Here is a 24,712-nt window from a genome sequence, read left to right as displayed (position 1 = left end):
TTACTCATTTTTGATGTAACTACTTCAAATTTACATCTAATACTTTAAAATTAAGCAAAATAGAACCATACAAAACAGCACATCATCACTTTTACTTTCAATTTTTACCATTTGGTTTTCAATTTACTAGTTGATGTCTTAAAGTTTCAGAAACTAGCATCATATAGAGTAAAATTTATGTATATATATGAATTCATACATATACAAAGATGTATATATAAATATATGTACATATATAAAACATATAAATGACACAAATCATATATTATCTTTTATGGTTTCTAACAGCATTTTATATATAATTACTGCTCTTCTACTGGTGAGAAGAGGTAGATGACACTGTTCTGATGAAGATGTATAATTCTTGCTTTAGATATGATGTCAAAAGATCTAATTATTTCAATCAAATATAAAATCATATAATGATAATTATACTTTGTATTCATATAAATTTATAGTTTCATAAAGATTTATTAACTTTCACTATCTTATAATGCTCATGTGAAGTAGAGTTTTATCCTTATTTTACAGATGAGGAAACCAAGACTCTGAGAAATTAAATGAGTTCCTTAAGATGCTAGAGCTCTCAGTGAGGGAATCAGAGTACAAAGCAGGTATTTACTTGAGTCCTGTGTTCTTTTAACTATATTGCATTACCTTCTTGTCCATATAATAGCAAATCAAATATACATATCATTTATAAATGACAATATATAGGTTTTTGCAGCTGGGAAGTCAACCAGTCATTAAGCTAAATCATATAAGTGTGTGTGTGTGTGTGTGTATACATACATACCATTAAGTGTTTAATGATTAACTGAATTGTATAGCTTTTGTTTCACTCAATTTAAGGAAGTTATGGTTAGTCTCATGTTATTTCACAAGTGTTTGAATTCTTTGGATAAGATATCAGCAAACTTTTTCTGTAAAGGGCTGTAGAGTAACTATTTTATGGTTTGTCAGGCTATGATCTGTGCCACAAATATTTAACTCTGCCATTGTAGGACAAAATTGGCCTGAGACAATGCATAAAGAATGAGTACGGCTGAGTGCCAATTAAACTTCATTTATAAAAACAGATGGCATGCTAGAGTTGGCATCTAGACTAGTAGTTTGCAACTCCTACTCTAAATCTCTGTTCTCCAAATGAATGTGTGAATCCTGGCAGTGTATTGGGGTCTATTGGAATATGAGAAGGAAACATTAGAATTTCTATTTGTACTTTTTAATAAAAAATAAGAATGACAAAGTTTAATATACATAATGTATGAATAAATGTAAAAATTAAGGAGTGTGGGCCCAGTATTTTACTAATGAGGTGCTTAACTGAAAAAGTTTAAGTGCTCAATAGGAGTAACTCAGAAAAATGAATGATTTGCAAATTTTACTCTGATAAAAACTAACTTTATAATACTTCAGAGGTAAATTTGACTATATGAAATGTTTGCTTGTTAATAATCTTGTTTACATGAACTGGTTACCAGTTTAAATCATATGTTGATTCCTATTTTGTGTGAGAAGCTTTTAATCGAGGAAAATTCTACCACAAAAATGAAGTGGAATATAATAAAATGAAATTCTCTGGCAGAGTTAAAATGTTTCCTTTTCTATTGCTTTATAGTCCTGACATGAAATATCTTCTGGAAAAGAAGTTTTGACATCCTAAATACAGTGCTTGCATTAGATATTTGTCTTTGATATTTTCATGGTGGTAGAATAATTTATTAAAACATTGATCTGGTTTAGTTTTTTCTATATGTCCCCTTCTTCTCCTTCCTACTCAATTTAAAAATGGCAGCCGGGCTTTGAAATTTCTTGTTGCAGTTATTTTAACTGGGCAGAAAGAAGTAGTAATGTGGAATTAAGGGATCTCTGAGTATTTTGTAAATAAATGTTATATTACTTGTGGGGGGAGTGGTCTAGGAGGAGCAAAGAGCTCAGGAAAGAACACTCCTCAGAATGGGGAAAGGAATATAAGCCTGTGTGTCATTAAAAAGAATGAAAGACTGGCTTATTGCCCTAAGGAATGTTTGTGTGGTATGCTTAGGGGACTGAGACCTCACTTATGCTCTGTTGAACACTACTCAGATTGAAAGTCAGTGGCAAAGAAACATGGCATGAAGCTTTGTGCAGTGCCCTTGGTAATCCTCTTTGTGTGGAATGAGAAACCTTCAGTGAGAATATATAAATATATTCCTGAGAAATGACCAAAGGCCAGCATAGCTGGTCAGGGGCCTAGTAGGACAATGATTAGAAGATCAGAGACTAATTGTTCTGTATGTACAAAGTGGTCATGGTGGCAGAGATGAAGGCTGTGTATGGACCAAAGCATGAATTCCACTTACTAATGTTGATCTACCTTCTGTTGCCTCTTAATGTCGAATGTGCCAGCAGCAGACACCAAACTGAGACCCTGGGATGGAAGTAGGCCTCATGAAGAACAACTGACCACTTGTGGGAAATTGACTATGTTGGGAACTTCATCCTAGAAGGGCCAATAGTTTGTACTCAGTAGAAGAAATCTCATCTGGGATGGGTTTTCCTTACTTGTACACAGGCCTTAAGCAAACATTTTGCAGAATGCCTGACCTTCAGACTCGGAATCCCATACCTCATGGCATTCAACCCAGGAAATTGCTTTATAGTGAATCAGGTGACGGATCCATTGGTTGTGTCAGATCCATTGGTTGTATCAACACCCCAAAGCTACCGGCCTAACAGAGTATAGGTATAGTCTGCTGCATGTGCAGCTGAAATGCTAGCTTAGTGATGATACTCTGTAAGGGATGTGAGTGCCATCCTCCATAAAATTGGGTGTATTCATTGAATGAGAGACTTCTATATGTTCTATTTCCATAATGGTAGAATATACGGGTCTCAGAACGAGGGGCAGAAGTAGGATTGACCTCACTGATCATGATTCCCAATGTCTCATAAGGACCTTTTGTTTCTCATCCCTGCAACTCTGGGCTCTGCAGGGTCAGAAGTCCTATACTTCATAGGTGGGGTTAATAAAGGCAGCTGAACAAAATGGTCTTGCAGCTTAGAAGACAATATAACTTTTTTAGTGGTAAGGGAAGAGGCATGTTTTAGAAGGGTGATGGAAGTTACCTTGAAGTGTTAAGATTAAATGTTTTAGAGAAGAAGTAGAAGTTTGTGAAAAAGTTGAATTCAGTATAAAAATAAAATTTCTGCCCATCTGAGTTGTGCCTGTACTAAAATTTTAGAGCAGTTAGAGATACAGTTATATCTTTCCTTTTCATTAAATTTTCAACTTTCTGCTGTCTATTGTATTTTAACTCCCTATATAACCATGGCTCAAATAATACTGATATTCATAGTGAGTTGGAAAAGTTGTAGGGAGAGAAGAGATTGTAGAAAAAAGGCACTGCTATATGACCGTGAAAGTACAATTTTCCAAAAATCTAATTCTTGTATGGATCTATATTCATACAAATATACAGTAAACATGTGACAAAGACTTACTTATTTACTGCTTGAGGAAAGCAGTATAACAGTGAAGCTGGTTCAAAAGACAATGAAAGGAAGAGTGAATTTCTCAGGAAAGATATATTGAAGTAAGTTGAGGTAAGTTTACTAAGTTACAAACTGGTTGACTTATAGGGCAATAGAGCCATAACCTTTCTACTGGACAGAAATAATTTGCATCTGTATTGGACAAAAGTCTATAAATTTATATGTAACGTCAGAAAATTTTAGCTCTAATAAATAGCATATGGCAAGTAAACACTGACCTGTTGCCCTACATAACTAAATAATCCATGGACGAATCGATTAGCTCATGCTCTAGTATGACACTAAAAGAGCATGCAGCCCTCCTTTTGCCTTATTTTCAAAGTGTAGACATTTTTTAAAACAGAGTCTTCAATTTCTTTGCCAGATTCTGTTGGAATTCAGAGCAAAAAACTAAATATGGCAGTACGTTTTGTATCATGAGAGCAATGAGAAATAAGCGCAATGAGAAATCAGAGAAAATATAAAGAAACTAAGTCAAATTTTCAAATTTAAAACCAATTTTTGGTATCTCAAGTAACCAGTTTCTAAAATGGCAGTCTTCCCCATTGGCTACTGAATTTAAAAAGATTATGCTGAACTTTGTACTTTCCCCAAAGTTACAAAGTTTTTCATTCCAAGAGTTACAGCTTCAGATTCAAAAGCATTAATTTGACTGCAAATCTTGAAGCAGGAAAGCACCTTAGTTGTTAAAGATCAGTGATGCGGTCCTGGTAGCTGCTTCTATCTTATTGGTCCTTGGTATCAGTGGCTTTTGAAATTTACTGCACGATAGAATCCCTGGGAGCTTCTAAAAATCTAAATGCCCAGGTCAGATTCCAGCCCAATTAAGTCTGAATCTGTGTTGGGGACCCAGGCATTGGTATATAAAAAAATACCACACAAAAAAACAATTGCCCATATGATTCCCTTGTTTTACCAATTTCAAGAAACAATGTCTCATAATAGTTTTTTCTTAAGTTCATGGTTTTTTTGCTTGTTTGTTTTGTTTTTTAATCTACAAACAGCCATGAGAGAGAGAGAAATCTGGGCATTGTTAGAAAGAACTCTTTGTTTTTAATGGCATCTCCCCACCCACCTCCTGCATTTCTTTATCCCATCCTTACCTGAAAATAGTTGAAATTCTGGTGAATACCTGAAAGTGCTCATTGCTTACAGCTCTCATTGTGGCAACCATGGGAGTTCAGAGTGACTATGCAGAGTAAAGCACAGCAGATACTTCTGCCCTCACTAGGAAACTTAAAATCCTATGAGACACCATTCAGTTCACCATTAGAGCAAAAATCGAAGATATTGCAGGACATTGCCTAAAATCTGCAAGCTTATTATTTTTTTGTTAGTAGTGGGCATGAAATGACATTCATATGTGCCCCATTATTATGAGTATACCTATGCTTTTCTTTCCCATTCAACTTGCAGACTGGAATGCAGTTTTTGAGGCATCACTAAAAGATCATCTTAAATCTGTTCTTATTTGCTTAAAAAAAACAGTTCTCAAAGTTTCTGATTTTAACATTAGTAATAGATTGTATACAGTGAAACTTTTAAAAACTTAAGTCATGCCAGTGTCCTTGAGAAAAATTCAGCTACAGAAACACAGGGGGAATACAACCTCCTGGCATTTATGGGACCTCTCTAAGACTTGTTACAACAGATTTTTCAGTGAAGTTTGTTCTGGCCTCCAAGAAAACCTATTCTCCTTCTAAACCCTATGTGCATATTGAAAAGCCTCTAAAACAAGCACAAATTTTTATTCTTTCCTGCATTTGAAATATATCATTCACAACTCAAAAGATTCCCCATTTCTAGAATATTATACAAGCTACAATATATCAATTTCTAGAATGGCTATATAAATTATCATATATCAGCATGACAAAATTTTGTGCAACCATTAAAACAATACTTACGAAAGCAATGCAGGATTGTGAACTGATATATGGTATAAAATATTTAAAAAGCACAAATAAAATCGGCTTGTGTAATTATTTAATATACATATGCCTATGGATAAGGATTGGAAGATAACATGTAAACGGGAAAATTGTTTCAATTTTATTTTAAATCATGAAATGGAAACTAGTATTTAAAATGATTCTACTACTCCCACTCTATGCACTTGTTCTAGAAGTGTCTTAATTCCAGGAATGTAGGTTTTGATCAAGTATCAATTTTCAGCACTGGCTTTACAGAGAAATATTTTTTCTTCTTAAGTTTTACGATCTGAAAAATTCACATTTTGTCTTGTGCCTCTTTATATCCAATTTATGATTCTAGAAGTTGTTAGAAAAGTTAAGATATCTTTGCCATTGCTTTCAACTATTTTGGGTACTGTGTACCTCCTAGCTCATATTTCTAATGACCACTCTTTTGAAATGGTTCATTTTCTATGCCAAGCTTCTAAGAGAAATAATGAAAATTTCTGTGTTTTCTTTTTATTCCTCTGTTGTGAACAGACCATTAATGTTACTGAACTAAAAATTCCCAGTTAATAGCTGGAAGGGTAAAACACTATCTTAATAGTAAAGAGAGCAACTTAAAAAAAAAATGTCAGCTTTTCACATAACAGAAAATTTAAAAAGAAAAAACCCCACGCTTACTGCTGTTCATCTCAGAAACCAGTGACAATAACAAAGAGAGTCCTTCTCTTTTGAATATATTGTGGAACTTTTCACAAAAGCTCATTGAGATGTGGTTTGCCCACTTCATTGCATCTTCATCCTTAGCTTTTAGCTTTGGCCAGTGTCTATGATGTTGAGGGATGACCCATTTTGCCTCTGTTTATGGGATCAGCTTGGAAGTATCTGAGGCTAATTTTTTTTTCCCCATTCTTTAGTGACTGGGGCTGTATTTTTGTAGGTGGAGTTTGAGCAACTCACCTTCTTAAGTCATATTTAATAGTAAGTCATAGTGGTACCATTCTCAGATTCAGTAAGGCTGTATCCAAGTATAAATTGCATTTAAACAGGTTGGAAACCTAAAGGAATCAGTCACTAAGAGGTAAATAGAACAAAGGTAAAGATTGGACTTTTCCATTTGAGTTAATATCACTGGTTACTTTATTTAAATGTTCCTTAAAGGTTATGTCTTAGTCTTTGGAATCTGTGAATAGACTCAATTATAGAGGATGTTCTTGCGATTATAGCATACTGGTTTTATTGAGCAAGTTCTGGCTATAACTTTTTCTGCCATGTTGATACAATGGCGATTAGCTTAACAGCAAGGACTCCTAAACCTGTTAAAAGGTGTTAATGAATGACCCCTTGCTTATACGTGTATCTAATAGTGCCGAAGCTTTTGTCTAAATAAAATTCAAAATACCCAGGCATATGGAAGCAGGCTTTTGCAACCTGCATTGTAAACATTCTATCTCTTCTTAAATCCTTATTATTCTTGTAAAATCTTTATTAAGAAGGTTTCAAAGAACTTTCAAAAAGCAAAATATAGAAAGAAAGGCTGGGAGAGAGAATTAAACATAAGAGCTATCGCAACAGGGAAAGGAAGATTGGGTGGTAATCCTTTGCTAGTGGACCTGGATCCTGGAGCCAGCTACTGGATCAGTTTCTATTTGTAGAATAATAATAATAATAATATAATTAATTATAATATAATATATAATGTAAATAATATAATAATAATTATTATTATTATTCTGTACAACTCCAATGGTTATTTTAAAATAGGCAGTAGGAAATTTAACTTATTTCAATGTACCTTTCATTGATTACTTGTGATTTATTGGACTGTTTTTACTGCGTTCACTTAAAAGTAAAATGTTAAATCTGGTCTCCACACTTGTATCTCATTGTGGGTTTTTACCTGGTCCATATCATGTGTTAATTTAGGCCAGAACATTTTCTAAAGCTTAATTTAAATTCTGTTAGTTGTCAGGCTCCAAATGAAATAATGAGATATGTACCAGTAGGGGTAAAAAGATGATCTGTGTGCATGTATGCATTTATCTGTCTATCTCTCTCTCTCTCTATCTATCTACTGGGAGAGCACTAAATATCACAGCAATCTAAATGTGATAAACTGTTGCTAACAGGCATGACTATGTCCTATCATTTCCATATCAGTGTGGAATTTGATATTCTCCAGGATCAATGATGAAACTGATTCATTAAAATTCCAGGAGAATAATAATCTTTATCTCAGAAACTCTTAGTTGAAAAGGTTCTCTTTTTATTCTGTTTTTATCTTTATTCTATCCCTTTGTAAACTGGTAATTTTTTACATAGTGTTGTGAAAAAACATATCCACTAGCCATCTACTGTGTTCAAAGAAGAACAAGGCTTAAATGGCAGCATGTTCTGTCCTCTAAACAAGAAAACATTGTTTTTAAGATTGTGACAGGCAGATAGTACAATGGGAAGCCTAAAATTTGGATCATGAATCATTCTTTGTCCTTTCAGTAGAAAGAGGCTGTAAGGTCTGTTGGTATTGTTACTTGTAAATCCTGGCTATGGAACAAACCTGTGGGGTTCAGTTCTCTGCTTTCCTCATAGCAATATGCTCTCCTAAAAAACAAAGGGTGTAGAACTGCCTTTGTCATCAGGCATTCTCGGGAGTAAACTCTGGCTGCTTGTGGGTACCTATAAAGTAACTATGTTTCCTGGGGGAAGCATTCTGGAATACAGTTACATATGTCATAGTCATAGTGTGCCTTGGGGGTTGGGACATGGAATTTATTCTTTGAAACCATAGAAATCTACTTTGTTCAGTGAATAGCTATATGAAGTCAATTATTTATGAACTTGAGAAATGGAGAAACTCCTGAGAATTTAGGCGAATAGAGGGTGATTTATGTGATAAGGGTCTCTTATGGGTACCAGGGATTAAACAAATTTGAGTTGCAAACATTTGGAAATGGTAGATAAAAGGAGAGTGAATCAAGGAGGCAGTGGAACAATAGCCAAGGGTACAAAAGAAAAATTGATCTTTTGTTTCTATGAGGAGTTAGGTTCTGACAAAAGTTTACTTCTTTTGTAAAAAGAGTAGGGATCGGTACTTTAGTTAGGGGCATTGACAATATTCTTGTAAAGAAGGAAAGTTATGTTTAGGGAAAAAATATACAAAGATGTGGACATAAGGATGAGTTGATGCATCGTGGTATGATTTATTTTCTAATTCATTGTTTTGGGTTCCTATTAAAATATTTTAATCTGAACTCTGTATATAATTTTCTGAAGTTGTTTGTTTGTAATATCTGTATTTCATCCTTTGTGAATTTCTGAAACTTTAAATAGGCAAATGTTCAACCTTCTCTATTAATGGGAAAATATTCCCTTTTATTTTACAATCTCTGTTTTTTATAGTTGTTCTAGTTTCTAGAATATGTCTTAATTTTATTTTCCAAACTTTCTATTGTTTTTAATTTTTAATTTTACCCACTGCAGTTTTATATCTAAAGACTTTCGATTTTTTTTAATTGTGCTTTCAACTGATTCCTGCCTGCAATATCTTCTTTTATCTCTTTAATAGTATTAATCATAGTTATTTTGGAGATTTCTGCTGACCCCTCTGTTAACAGTTTTTGTTTCCTTTGGGCTCCTTTTATTCAGTTTACTTGTTTTTGTCCCTTCTTCTATGTTGGAGGTTGTCCTTAAATGTATGCTAATCATCGGTAGTCTCTAAATAAAGTCTCCCTTATTCAAATTCAGAAATTCCTGTCCTCTGCTATATTAGTTTTCTATTGCTGCATAATGAATCGCAATCACTTTAGTGGTTTAAAACAGCATCCATTTATTAGCTCATGTATCTATAGGTCAGAAATTTGAGTAAGCTTGTCTGGATTCTTTGCTTAGAATCTCACAAGGCTAAAATCATGGTGTTGGTTGGACTAGGTCTTATGTAGAAACTTTGAAGAAGACTCTTCTTCCAAGTTTATTTACATTCTTGGCAGATTCAGTTCAGTGTGGTTGTAGGACTGACATTTCTGGCCCTCACCATCTTCAATACCATCAATGACACAACTAATCTTTCTCATGCTTCCAATCTCTCCTACTTCTTTTTTGCTAGCAGCTAGAGACAACTCTGCTTTCAAAGGATTCATGTGATTAGTTTTGACCCACTTGAAAAATCTCCTTTTCCCCCCATATAATGGAACATAGTTTCAGGGGTGATAGCTCCTCATATTCATAGGTTTCATCCACAATCAAAGGGAAGGGGATTAGGTGAGGATGTAGGTCATGGGAAAATTCTGTCTACTACATCTGCCAAAGTAGGTGAAGCATAGTCATTTGGCTTTATAGTGGAGTGAGGATCTCAAGGAGTAATAGCTCCTTAATCAGACTCTCAGCCAGGACTCTATTCAGTGCCATCTCTCTGATCATTTGTAGTGGTGGCTCCAGCCACCAAGTAATTCCTGCTTTCTGGGCCTGCAACCTCTTTAAACAGCAACCCCTCCACAGCCACTTGGGGTTTCCAGATTTCTCTGCCCTTCCAAATCAGTCACCACTCATCTGTATGCTTTCCATCTTCCTAAAACGTATTGACATCTCTTACCTCCAGTTTATTTCCTCTCTTATAGTTCTAATATGTTTCTACCATTTTATTACTTTTGTGTTTTTCAACTTTGCTACCATTTATATTGATACATTTTTGTCTAGATTAGCAAGCCCCTATATAGAATGTAATTTCATGGCATCACAAAACTGCATTAAATTGGGCAAAAACTGACACCAAAATCAGGATTCAAGGTTTCTGAATCCCTTTGTACTACTGCTATTCCTCTAAGGGCTTCATGAGTTTTCCTTTGAGATGACAGTTTTTCTTAAAACCTCAAAATATGTTATCTAGAAAGTGAACTATTTATTAAATCATGGAGATAACTTTTAACAATATATGAAGAAGCTACATAGTTGCTAAAATCTGGCTGTTTTGGCTTTGTTTTCATGTAGATGGTGTTTTGTTGGTATTTTTAAAAGCCTTGTTTAAAATTAATTTTTCTTAGATTTAAAACGTTGTTTTTAGTTGGTAACAGGAATATTAAATAAATATGCAAGCCTCAAAGGCATTCATAACCTCCCTGCTGTATTGTTTTATTGATGTGCTCTTTGATGTCCCTCCTGCTTTTTCAAATACTTCACACAGTTTCTAAGACAAGTTAAGACTGAAGCAGAAATAAGTGCAGAGAGGCCTGAAGCAGCACGGTGCGCACTACCTGCTTCCCTTTTGGCAAAACAAGCTGATTTAATCTGCTCTGGTACCATAAAGATCTTTGTCATTAAAATATAATTCTGTTACTTCTTATTTAAAGAGAAGCCAAGCTATTCTTTGAATAATACATCTGTTCACAGACAAACGCTGCATACCTATTTATGGATTGGCATATGAAAATCATAAAGCATAGCTGATTTTTCCCTCATCCTCTCATTAATTTTTGATCCATATCCAGTGATAAATTATAGAGGGAAAGCCAAAAGACTTTGTGAGATATATTGAAACCTTTATGGTATTAAGCGGGTATTCATATTTAGGGAAAAATAATGCTTATTTTAGTTGCATTATTTTGAATATATATATTTCTAACATCTTGAATGACATTTGTGTCAATAGAATCTCAGAACTGATCGCTGAAGATAGTAATTATAAGTAATTAGTAATTAGTGAGTATACAATTACCTTGATTATTTATGGATTATTCCTATTTATTGAATACTTATTTACTTGGATAAATGGAATGTTTCAATATGAATTGATTGCAGCTAATCAATCCATATTGAAAAACAGGGGTATTGTCAGATTCCTCGTGGATAGGTTTCTTATTTTTTTCTTTCTGAGATTCAGCTAGATTCCTTTGTCAAGATGCTTAACTTCTAAAAGCTTTGTTTTTTTCATGTGTAAAATAGAGCCAGAAAAGTAAAGGTTATATAAGGAAATACATGCACAGTTTTTAGAATTTTTACTCATAGCATTGTTATTTTAAAAATATTTTTATTGAGAAATCTTCACATACATACAGTCCATACATGGTGTACAATCGGGGCTCACAATATCATCACATAGTTGTATATTAATCAACATGATCATTTTTAGACCATTTGCATCATTCCAGAAAAAGAAATAAGAAAAGAAAAAGACTCCTACTTCCCATACTCTTACCCCCTCCTCTCATTAACCACCAGAATCTCAATCTACCCAATTTTTTTATCCTTTATCCCCCTGTGCTGGTTTGAAATTATTATATATCTCAGAAAAGCCATGTTTTAATCCTGAGTCAGTGTTTTGTTTGGAACCTTTTGATTAGATTATCTCCATGGAAATGTGATGTGCCCAATTGTGGGTGTGGCATTTTGATGAGATGGAGATGTGACTCCACCCGTTCAGGTGAGTCTTGATTAGTTTACTGGAGTCTTTAAAAGAGGAAACATTTTGGAGAGAGATCAGAACAACAGAGAGAAAGAGAGCTGACAGAGATGTTGACACTTGGAGAACAGAGACACAGATGTTTGTAGATGCTTGGAGCCCAGCAGATGTCACCATGAGATGTTAAGCCAGAACCTGGGGAGAGATATTAAGTAAGTCAGAACCTGGGGAGAGCCAATGGAAGCCAAGAAATGAAAGCCAGCCCTGGAGAAGCAGAGTGAGGAACCCCCCACAGGAACAGAGACTGAAAGCAATGGAGCCCAGGAGCAAGGGACCAGAAGATGACAGCCATGTGACTTCCTAGCTGACAAAGCTTTTCAGACCCATCTGCCTTCTTTAAATTATCTCTCCCTGCATGCCTTAGTTTGGACATTTTTATAGGTTTAGAACTGTAAACTTGCAACTTATTTAAATTCCCATTTTTAAGAGCCATTCCTGTTCTGGTATTTTCCATTCTGACACATTTAAGAAATGAAAACACCCCTTATTATTTATTTTTTTATCCTTAGTTTTTTACTCATCTGTCCATTCCCTGGATATAAGGACCCTCAGACACAAGGTTTTCATAATCAGTCACACTGTAAAAGCTATATCATTATATAATCATCTTCAAGAATCAAGCCTACTGAAACACAGCTCAACAGTATCAGGTATTTCCCTCCAGCCACTCCAATATACCATAAAGTAAAAAGGGATATCTATATAATGTGTAGGAATAACCTCCAGGATAACCTCTCAATTTTGAAATCTGTCAGTCACTGTAACTTTATTTTGTCTCATTTTTCTCCTCCCCTTTTGGTCAAGAAGCCTTTCTCAATCTCGCGATGCCAGGTCCTGGCTCATCCTGAGAGTTCTGTCCCATATCGCCAGGGAGATTTACACCCCTGGGAGTCATGTCCCATGTAGTAGGAGAGGTCAGTGAGTTCACCTGCTGAGTTGGCTTAAAGAGAGAGGCCACAGCTGAGCAACAAAAGAGGTTCTCTATGGGTGACTCTTAGGCACAATTATAAGTAGGCTTAGCTTCTCCTTGGCAGGAATAAGTTTCATAAGCACAACCCCCAAGATTGTCAGCCTATTGATTTGGTTTTCCCCACTGCTTGCTAGAATATTGGGAATTTCCCAAATGGAGAAGTTGAATGTTTATGTTTTTTTACTCACTTCCCAAATTCCTCTGGGATATATTGGGTCATCAAACTAACCTATCCAAACCAAGAAGATCTCATGCTCTATTCAAGATTCCTGTAATTATTGTATTTGAATAAACTGACCATAAAAGTTAAATTAGATAATGTACTGCCCAAAATATAAATTTCGTACCAAATGAATATCTCTCCTTCTGGGCACATGCAGAATTTGAAGTTTTAAAATATGGATCATATCATCCCTTACCCTGTATTCTGATTTACCTTAGTCCTATCCAAATCAGCTTCATTCATATCTCTAGTTGAAGTCTGATCATTTTTTGAACTTTTTAAACAGTTCCTGTGTGGAGCAATGCTGACCCCCATTGCTTCAGAGCTCTGAGTCTCAGGTGTCACATAAATACCTGAAGTTTCTGGAATGACCAGGTTCTATACAAATAGCTCAGTATCTCAGAATTTAGAAATATCAGTTACAACTCCTGAATATATGTAATTGCTGTAAGAGCTTACAGTTTAGGAACCTTTATAATAGGCCCCAAACTGACAACCCATATTCTCAACTTCAATTCACCTGGTTTATACATTATAGTTAGTCCATATGAGGGAGGTATGATAATATTTGTCTTTTCTGTTTCTGCCATTTCATTCAACATACAGTCATTATGGTTCATTCATGTAGTTGTATGCCTCACTGATAGTATTATTGTACAAGCATTGCAAGTTATATACTATATTTTTCTTCGGTTAGCTCTTCTTTCTATTATGAGTTATTGGTGGGAATTCCTTTCTTATATATATAGGTGTAATGTAAAGATGTGGAGACTCATATTTATATATATATGGCTATTGCTATGTCCAGGGACTAAGGACCAAACTGAAATAGAGACACATTAGCAATCAATAATCCCACGCTTTACAGAATCATTAAGATTTGCAGATAGTTTATTTCTCTGCCAGAATAAAATGTAGTAACTTTCAAGAAAGACTGCAGCCCCTGTCATCCACAACATCCCAAATAGAAAATGTGCTGGATATATTAAGAAGTAGAAAAAATGTGCCCCGTAATATAAAAAGCATTCAATGGAAACAAAATTAGATAACGAAATCAGTAGAAAAAGTGTTAAAAGAGTAATTATAAATATGCTCAAGGACTTAAAGAAGATTATAAGTAAAATGAGTGAATAAATGGGGCCTAAACCAGAGGAAAATTACAAACTATATAATAGACTAAAAATTAAAAATTTACTTGAACAAAGTACAAATGCAATGACTGGAAAAGAGTTGCAAACATAGTGGCTATTAATCCATTTGTATCAATAATCACTTTAAATCTGAATGGTCTAAACGTTGAAAACACAGATACTGTCAGTAGATTAAAAAACCAAGACCCAACTGTATGTTGTCTATAAGAAATCCACTCTAAATATAGAGACACAGGCTAAAAGTAAAAGGTGTGGGCATGAAAAGATGTTCAACATCATTAGTCATTACAGAAATGCCAATCAAAGTGAGATAACACTTACTATACACCCACTATACACTCACTAGGATGGCAGTGATAATACTAATAATAATCAGAAAATAGTAAATGTTGAGTAGAATGTGGACAAATTGGAGCCCTTATAAATTTCTGGTAGGAATAATAAAATGGTGCACCCACTGTGAAAAACACTAGATCAGTTCCACAATAAGTTAAACAGAATTAACATATGGCCCAGAAATTCCACTCCTAGGTATGTGCCACAAGGAATTGAAAATAGGTATTTAAATGAAAACTTGTACACAAAAGATCATAGTATCAGTATTTGCAATAGCCAAAAGGTAGAAATAGCCCAAATATCCTTCAACAGACAAATGGATAAACAAAATGTTGTATATCCATGCAATGGGATGGTATTCAGCCATAAAAAGAATGAATTACTGGTGCATATTATAACTTGGATGAAGCTTGAAAACATAGTACTAAATGAAAGAAACTAGACACAAAAGGGCAGATATTATAGGGATTCAGATACAGGAACTATTCAGAATAGACAAATTCATAGAAACAGAAAATTTTGTGGTTGCCAGAGAGTCAGGGGAGACAGAAATGGGGAGTGACTACAAAATGGGTATGGGGTTTCCATTTGAGACGATGGAAAAGTACTGAAACTAGAGAGTGCTGATGGTTGTAGAACATTGTAAATATACTTAATTGCAGATAATTATACACTCTAATAGTAAAAATGATAAGTGATATGCTGTTTGTGTATCTTACCTCAATGAAAATAAAGGTAAAGGAATGGAGAAAGATATACTATTGTAGACTAATCTAAAGACAGTTGGAATAGCTATATTAATTTCAGACAAAGTAGAACTGAGAACAAGAAAGATAATCCAGGTTAAAGAGGTTTATTACATAATAATAAATGTATCAATTCTCCAAGAAGACATGATTATCCCAAACTTGTATGTACCTAACAACAGAGTATCAAAATACAAGAGACAAAATCTGAAGAAAGTAACAGGAGAAATAGATAAATCCACTATTATATTTGAAGACTTTAATACCCCTCTGTGGGTAAATTATAGATCAAGCCGTCAGAAAATCAGTAAGGATATGGATGACCTGACCAGCACTATTAATCCAATTGATCTAATTGACATTTATAGACTACTCCATTCAATAAAAATAGAATATGCATTCTTTTCAACACACACAAAACCTTGACCAAGATAGACCACAATCTGTGCCATTATATAACATACTTCTATATAAGACATAGGTAAAAGAAGTCTTGAGAGAAATGTGAAATATTTTGAGATAAATGGAAATGAAATGCAACTTATCAAAAACTATGGGCTGCAGGGAAAGCAGTGCTTAGAAAGAAGTTTATAGCATTAAATACATACATTAGAAAAGAAGAAAGATCTAATATCAATAACTGAGGCTTTCATTTTAGGAGAATGGAGAAAGAGGAGGAATTTGCAACTAAAGTAAGTAGAAGAACAGAGGCAATTAGAATGGAAATGAATGAAATTGAAAACAGAAAAACAATAGAGGAAACCAGCAAAACAAAACCTAGTCCTTTGGAAATGTCAATAAAGTTTATAAATATATGGCCAAGTGTGGTAGTTTGAAGCTGTTATATACTCCAGAAAATCATGTTCTTAAATTTAATGCATTCCTGTGGGTGTATACCTATTGTAGCTGGTACCTTATGATTAGATTATATCAGTCGAGATATGACCCACCTCATTCAAGGTGGATCTTAATCCTCTTATGGAGTCCTTTATAAGAGGATGAAACACATAGAGATGAAATTCAGAGAACCACTCAGAGAAACTAAGAGACAGAGCAGACTGAAAGCTGAAAGCAGCAAAACACAGGAGAGAAAGACCAGCAGATGTCACCATCTGCCTTCCCATGTCACAGAGGAGCCCAATCTTGGTGGTAGCTGGTGTTCAGAATCCAGGCATCTTCCTTCTGATCCTTGATTTCAACATTTTTCATGGTCTCAGAACTGTAAAATTGTAAGCTAATAAATCCCCATTGTAAAAGGCAATCCATTTCTGATATAAAGCATTTCATCAGCTTTAGCAAACAAACACCAAGTTATCAAAGAAAAAAGAGAATAAGACAAAAATAACCAATATCAGATATGAGAGAGGGGGCCATTGCTAATGATACTATGGTCATTAAATGGAAAATAAACATTATAAAAAACCCTGTGCCCAGAAATTTGATAACATAGATGAAATGGACAAATTTCCTGAAAGACATGAACTACCAAAATTCACAGAAGGAAGAATAGATAACCTGAATATCCCTGTATCTATTAAAAATTGAAGCAATAATTAACATACTTCCAAGAAAGAAATCACATGGCCTAGGTGTTTCACTGGGTAGAAATTTATTTTAGGGGTATGTGCCAGTTTGAAAGGATTATGCACCCTAGAAAAGCCATGTTTTGGTCTGGATCCATCTTGTAGAGACAGGCATTTCTTTTAATCCCTATTCAGCACTGTAGGCTGGAAACTTGATTAGATTATCTCCATGGAAATGTGATGCACCAAATTGTGGGTATTAACTTTTGATTAGAGGAGATGTGACTGTACCTACTCCAGGTGGATCCTGATTAGTTTGCTGGAATCTTTTAAAAGAGGAAGCATTTTGGAGAAAGCTTCAGAGCCATGAGAGAACCCCGTGCAGACAGAGACCTTTGGAGATGAAGAGAAAATGCCTGTGGGGGAGCTTTATGAAACAAGAAACCTGAAGAGAAACCTAGCAGATGTCACCATGTTTGCCATGTTGTGAGAGAAACCCTGAACTTCATCGGCCTTTCTTGAGTGAAGGTAACTTCTTGTTGGTGCCTTAATTCGGACATTTTCATGGCTTAAGAACTATAAATGTGCAGCTTATTAAATTCCCCCTTTTAAAAGCCATTTTGTTTCTGGTATATCACATTCCAGCAGCTAGCAAACTTGAACAGGGTGCATGTCTGGATTGGCATTTGAAAATCAATCAATGTAATCTACCATTTGAGCAGGCTAAAAAGAAAAACCATATAATCATATCAATTAACATACAAAAAAGGTATTTGAAAAAAATCCAACACCTAAAATTTATAAAAATATGTAGCAAACTAGGAATAATAGGGTATAGACGCAAATTGATAGGTAGATTGAAAACTTTCCCCCTAAGATTGGAGAAAAAAGCAAGAATGTACTCTTTAACCACTCCTATTTAACATTTTACTGGAAATCCAGTAAATAAGTAAAAAAATTGTTTTATTTATAAAGCAATAAAACAAGAAGAAGAAATAAAATACAGAGTGAAAAGGAAAATGTGAAAGTCTCTTTCTTCACTGATGACATGATTATGTATGTAGAAGAATCCCATGGAATATACTATAAAACTCCTGAAAGTAATAAGCAATTCTGGCAAGATATATATCCTACATCTTCTGTATAGGATAAAAAGGTCTAGAAGGCATTTAGTTTCCTATATACCATGATTGAACAATTGGGATTTGGAATAAAAAGTAGCATTTACATATCACCCTCAAAAATGAAATACTTTGGTATAAATCTAGCTTACTATGTATGGCATATGTATGTGGAAAACAACAAAACACTGAGGGAAGAAATTAAAGATCAAAATAAATGGAGAGAGATTTTCTGTTCATTGATTAGAAGACTCAGTACTGTTATGCTGTCAGTTCCTTAAAAACTAACCTATAAAATTAACAAATTGCAATCAAAACCTACCAGAATCTTTTTGGCATAAATTGGGAAATTGATTCGAAGATTTATATGAAATTGGAAGAAACTAGCCAAAATAATCTCAAAAAAGAGAACAAACTTGGAAGATTTACATTACATGATTTCGGAATTTACCTTAAAACTATAGTAACTGAGACAATGAAAAGTAAGATTAGACACATAGATGAAAGGAAAATAATAAAATGCTAAGAAATTGACCGACACTTATATGGCCAATTGCTTTTTTGACAAGGCAATGCAGTGGGTATTAGAAAGTCTTCAAAAATGGTGCTCAAACAATTGAATGAAAGATTACAGAGGATATTTTAATGTCTGGCCTGGAAAAGTCAGTTATTTTCACAGAATTTCATTGTTCAGAACAAGGAACATGTTTTCAACCAAAGCAATGAGAGGAGTTTTAAGGGGACCATTTGGAGGCTTTGATATATGTGCCCTTTGAGTTTGGGCTTGAGACAACAGAGAAAAGAAAAAGAGTGAACTGCACTTTCATTGATAATGAAGTAGGGATGTGTGAGTCTTCCATTGGATCTAAGTTACCTCTAACTGTGAATTTGTCTGAGGTCATTTTAAAAGGGAGTTGTTGTCAGAAGTCTTCAGTAAGGTGAAACTCCAGGGAAAATGAAAAGAAAGGCAAATCCCTCACCAAAGGAAAAGTCAGCAATTGCACATCTGCTATGTCTAGGGGGAAGTGATACCAGATTGCAACTGTGCCCACCACTTTGTAAGCTGCAAAAGTCCTTGAAGTGTAAACTATGTTGTTGTGCAAATTTCTGCATGTGTTTAGACACCTAGCAGCATTGCTATAAATATTTTTCATTTGGGAATTTATACATCTTGTTCTTTGACTTGGAACAAGCTAGATGGGTTTTGTATGGCACGTGTATAGCAAAGCATAATTGAAACTGTAGGCAAGTTCAGAACAATTTACTGTCTGCCAATATTTTCTAAGGCGAAGCTATTCTACTTAACACCATTCATGCCTTTGGCAGTGTTTTTCTATATAACTAGACTAGAAAAGTCATTCACTCAGATTCAAGTATAATTGTAAGCTTATTTATAAATAAAAATTTCTATGACAATTTAGTAAATAAGAGAACAGAGCCATGGAGAATTAGAACTGAAAGACAAGAAGGCATCCTGTAATGTGGAAGTTTAAAAAAGTAAAAGGAAAGGGAAGGGAAATATAAACCCACATAAAATAAACTGTCTAATCACAAAATTTGATGTATAATTAATATTAGCTGGAATGATAAACAAACATTGGATGAGCAGTGATTTTCTTTATCTTTTTTGGACTGTGAAGTATTTCTTGAGGGGATGATTTGGTAATCCCAGGTTTCTTAGCTTCTATGGCTCCTGCAGTTTCAAAGGGCCCTTACAGATCCCTCTTTGGTAATGGGTATTCTCACGACCTGCCAGATTGACTCATACTCTAGAACTGAACGGGTAAAACAGCTCTGATAAAATATTTAAATGTTGTGGGGAAAACCAGCAGGGCCCAATTTGGGAATGATCTTCCAGAGATAGTTGTAGTCCATGATCCTTTAAAAACCTTAAATCCAAAATCTAAAAAATCTGTTACCTTCTTCCATCCTGTCTCTTCTACCATCAATTAATGTTCACATTTTGGTTGTTGGAGAGGAAAGTTTTCACCTTAAACTGTGGTCAATTAGCTTGTACTTCAAGGAATGCCAATTAAAATAAGGGAGGTATTTACTAAGTTTATCACAATATGATAGTTGTATTGATGTTGTAATGGGTTGAGATGTTTAGGGAAGTCTCAAAATGTACTGATGTAATATGGAAGAGGGAGGCAGAAGAGCAGGTTAGGAGGATGTGATGCAAGAAATGAATCCATTGTTCCTGGTTTTGAAACAGAGAAAGAAGGAGCATGAACCATGAAATATGGGCAGTCTCTATACACTGCAAAGGAAAGGACCACAGCCTGCTGACACTTTGATTTTATCCCAGAGACACTTATTTTGGACTTCTGAACTACAGCACTATAAGAAAATAAAATTACCACTAAGTTTGTGGTAATTTTTTGCAACAGCTATGGTGAACCTTTGCAGGGTTTATGTATCACAAAATAATAGTTATATTGATAATACATTAACTATATGTACAGTCTATTGTCCTGTCCTTGTTTAATAGCTGTCATTTGCTGATGTCTGTTTGTTTTCCCTGAGGCAGAACATGGAAGCCTCAAGAGTTTTTCAAATGGGCAGGTTCTAGAAATTCATGGAAGTGTAAAATCTTTTAGTAGGATTGGAAATTGTTGTTCTAAATAGTCATTAACCTTTGGCGCTCAGTCTGTCTGAGATTTGAGTAATTTTTTTAAAAAATCAACAACACATGGAGAAAAGATGGTAAATTCCAGTTAGTGGCTTTATTTCAGTTAGCAATTAGAAGAAGATAAATTCTGACACTGATACCTTTGTAACTTTGTTAGCAACAGAAGAAAAACATAATTAAGAAACTAAAGGAATGAGAACAAAGTAATTCTAATCCCTTATTGTTGAAATGCATCCCAAGTGAGTAAGAGTTTGGGAGGCAGTCAAACAGATAGTGGACTACAGTTTTTAACTGACAGTGACCTACCATTCTATCTTCAGTTCTGGGAATGAAACTGTTCCCTTGTACACAGAAAAGGATAGATAATTCCCTACTTTAAAGTTAAAGGCTGCGATCCTGTTTTCTTTTCCTTTTAGCCCAATAGTTCCATTAAGTGCAGAGAAAACAATCAATGAATATTTATGGATTGGAAAGGACTTCCATTCTGGGTTTCTTGCCAATGGTTTGATAATCTCATGCCAAAGAAGGTTTGGCAATAGAGTGTTGAAATATGAGAAATCTCACTTTCTGAGGAGTTTGAATTTCATTTCAAATTCCCAAATATCACCCTCATCATTCTGTCCCTATTCATGATTATAACTTCTTGAAGCTTTTGATAAGCTCTAGGATGGTGCTGTCTGAAATAGAAGGCTCTGAGGCTCTAGAATATCCTCTAGACCCTTCCTGCTCAAGATGTGGTTCCTGGACTAGCAGCATCAGAATTACTTTGTGCTGGTTGAAAATGAAGAATCTCAGCCTTTTCCCACAGATTTATTTGCACATTACAATTTGAGTAACACTGCTTAAGTCTATATTTCTTGGGTCCACAGAAAGAAAGCTTAAGAGATTTTTCTTAGGTCTTTGATTGATGCTTTTGATGTTAATTATTACTGTGGTGGTGGTTGTTGAGGTGGTTTTGATAGAGATGATGGAGGATGCCATGGTGATATTTGTGATGGTGGTGGTTGAAATTGGACAGGTGGTTTTGGTGATAGTAATGGTGGTTGTGATGGTGTAGAAAGTTGTAGTAATGGTTATTCAAGACAGGTAGCTACAGTGATAAAGTAATTTCTCCAATAAATCTAGACATACCACTTGCTTTGCTTACCATTTTAAACTAGTACCTATCAGAGTACTTGGCCTATATAAAGTATTTGCTAAACTTTATTGAATGAAAGGATAAGGAAAGGACCTACATATACAATCAAAGATAAAGTTCTGGAATCCAGGTCTCTCCACTTCTCCAAGGGAGAAAAGAAAAAAAAAAAAAATATATATATATATATATATATATATATATATATAATGTGTGTGTGTGTGTATTCTATATAAGCATATCTAACAATCTGTCCATTCATCTATTTTTAAAAATTTTTTTATTGAGAAATCTTTGCACATCTACTTTCTCTACTAGTACACAATCAGCGGCTCATAATATCATCACATAGTTGTCTATTCATCACCATGATCTTTTTTTTAGAACATTAACATCATAAAAATAAATAAAAACATTTACACCATAAAAAGAAACAAAAAGAAAAAAGAGTGAACTCATACATACCATGCACCTTACCCCTCCCTCTCATTGACTGCTAGTGTTTCCATCTACCCTTTCTATTCTACCCTTTGTACCCTCTATTATTATTTATTTATTTATTTATTTATTGACATGGGCAGGCACCAGGAATCGAACCCGGGTCCTCTGGCATGGCAGGCAAGCATTCTTGCCTGCTGAGCCACTGTGGCCCACCCTTATTATTTATTTTTATCCATATTTTTTACTCATCTGGATAAGGAGCATCAGACACAAGGTTCTCACAATTACACAGTTACACTGTAAATGTTATATCTTTATACAATCGTCTTCAAGAATCTAGGCTACTGGAACAAAGCTCAAAATTTCAGGTACTTCCTTCTAGCCACTCCAATGCACCATAAACTAAAAATGGATATATATATATATATATATATATATAATGCATAAGAATAACCTCCATGGTGACCTCTCAACTCTGTTTGAAATCTCTCAGTCACTGAAACTTTATTTTGTCATGTTTCTCTCTTTCCCCTTTGGATCAAGAAGACTTTCTCAATCTCTTGATGCCAGGTCCTGGCTTATCCCAGGCTTTCTATCCCACATTGCCAGGGAGATTTAGACCCCTGGGAGTTGTTTCCCATGAAGGAGGGAAGGCAATGATTTCACATGTTGAGTTGGCTTAGAGAGAAAGGCCACATATGAGCAACAAAAGAGGTTCTCTGTGGGTGACTCTTAGTCCTATTTTTAAGTAGGCTTAGCCTATCCTTTGCAGGAATATGTTTCATAGGGGTGAACCCCAAGATCAAGGGCTCAGCCTATTGATTTGGTTGTCCCCTCTGCTTGTGAGAGTATTAGAAATTCTCCAAATGGAGAAGTTGCATATTTCCTCCTTTATCCCCATTCCCCCAAGGGGCTTTGCAAATTCTTTATTCAGTACCCAGATCACTCTGGGATTTATCGGGGCATCATAACCTGGACAAACCAACAAAATCTCACTCCCTGTTCAAGATTCCATATACTTACGGTGTTCAACTAAATTGACCATAAAAGTTAAATTAGGAAATGCACTACCCAAAATATAAATTTTGCACCAAATAAACATCTTTCCCTTTAGTCTCACCCAGAAGTTGAAGTTTTAAAATATGGACGATATCATCCTTTACCCAGTCTTCTCGTATACTTTACTCCTATCCAGATTAGCTTCATGCATATCTCTAGTTGAAGTCTGAACCCTTTTTCAACTTTTTAAACAGTTCTTGTATGAGGTACTGCTCACTGTCATAGCTTCAGAGCTCTAACTCTGAGTCTCAGGTGTCACATAAATACCCAAAGTTTCTGGGAAAGACCACGTTATGTACAAACAGCTCAGTATCTTCGAATTTAGAATTAACAGTTACACCTCATAAATATACGTGACTGCTGTAAGAACTTACAATCTAGGATCCTTTACTATAAGTCCCAACCTGATAACCCATGCTGTCGACTTTAGTTCACCATGCCCATTCATCTATTGACTTCATTCATTCATTCATTCAAACAACATCTATTGAGCAAGAACCATTGTATTAGGTTACGGGAACCAATATTGAAAAATGACAGTTTTGTCTCAAGGACTTCAAAGTCTAGATAGAGACAAATGCAGACAATTATAATCCATATGAACACTCATTAACAGACATGCAATGGTATTTTGATATTTTTGAGAAGGTAATCCAAACCTACAGGTGATTAGGGTTGGGAGTGAAGGATTTGGAAGATAAACAGACTTTTAGAGAAAAATAGAGGTGACAGTGACATTCTAGGGAAAGGAGAAAGTCTGAGTATTTTCATATTTCCAGATGAATTCTAATTTTCTGAGCATTATGGTATCTTAATTGCAGTGTTAGAGATATAAAATGCAGAGTTTGAGAAATGGAGTTGCCCCAAGAGAAGGCAATTACAAATTTGTTCTGTGTCCCTAAGTCCCAATAATTTTTAAGATCTTGGGAGAAGGTTGTTGTCTTTCCCAAACAGAAATTCGCACAAGGTGTTTATGTGAAAACCAAGGCCCCTATGTCAAGGTGACTTTATTGTGTGCTCCCAGAAATTCTTGTCTGGGAAGATAAGGATGAAACCCAAAATACCTTTATTGTATGCTTCAGGAAATTACCAAAAAAAATTATCTGAGCAACTACTTTGGTTATCTGGGCTAATAGCCCATACACAGATGATAGATTGCTCACCTGGGCAAATAGCTCACTTAACTTCAAGACCCTCACCTAACTGTATCCACCAAACCTAAACTGTTGCATCATGAATTTATCCAGCCTCTTTAAACTACTTAAGCCAGGATTAAAAATCCTATAGGGCGGGCCGCGGTGGCTCAGCGGGCAAGAGTGCTTGCCTGCCGTGCCGGAGGACCTCGGTTCGATTCCCGGCCCCAGCCCATGTAACAAACAAACAAACAAACAAAATATAATAAAAAACAAGAAAATGTTTAAAAATGTTTCCCTTTCTTCCTTCCTTCCTTCTCTGTCTTTCCTTCCTTTCC

The 24,712-nt window shown here is 35.0% G+C and overlaps 1 long non-coding RNA gene across 2 annotated transcripts in view; it reads left to right on the top strand.

The window, feature by feature from the left end:
* LOC143669153 (uncharacterized) overlaps positions 1-24,712 on the top strand; it is a 96,331-nt gene that overhangs the window by 55,891 nt on the left and 15,728 nt on the right. For both annotated transcript variants that reach the window (XR_013168753.1, XR_013168754.1), the window contains one exon: positions 532-614. This is a non-coding gene — a long non-coding RNA (uncharacterized LOC143669153). The remainder of the gene's footprint in view (positions 1-531; positions 615-24,712) is intronic.

The sequence above is a fragment of the Tamandua tetradactyla genome, chromosome 25, assembly GCF_023851605.1.
Source record: "Tamandua tetradactyla isolate mTamTet1 chromosome 25, mTamTet1.pri, whole genome shotgun sequence".
NCBI classification, from domain to species: domain Eukaryota; kingdom Metazoa; phylum Chordata; class Mammalia; order Pilosa; family Myrmecophagidae; genus Tamandua; species Tamandua tetradactyla.
This window is presented reverse-complemented; position numbering and strand designations above follow the sequence as displayed.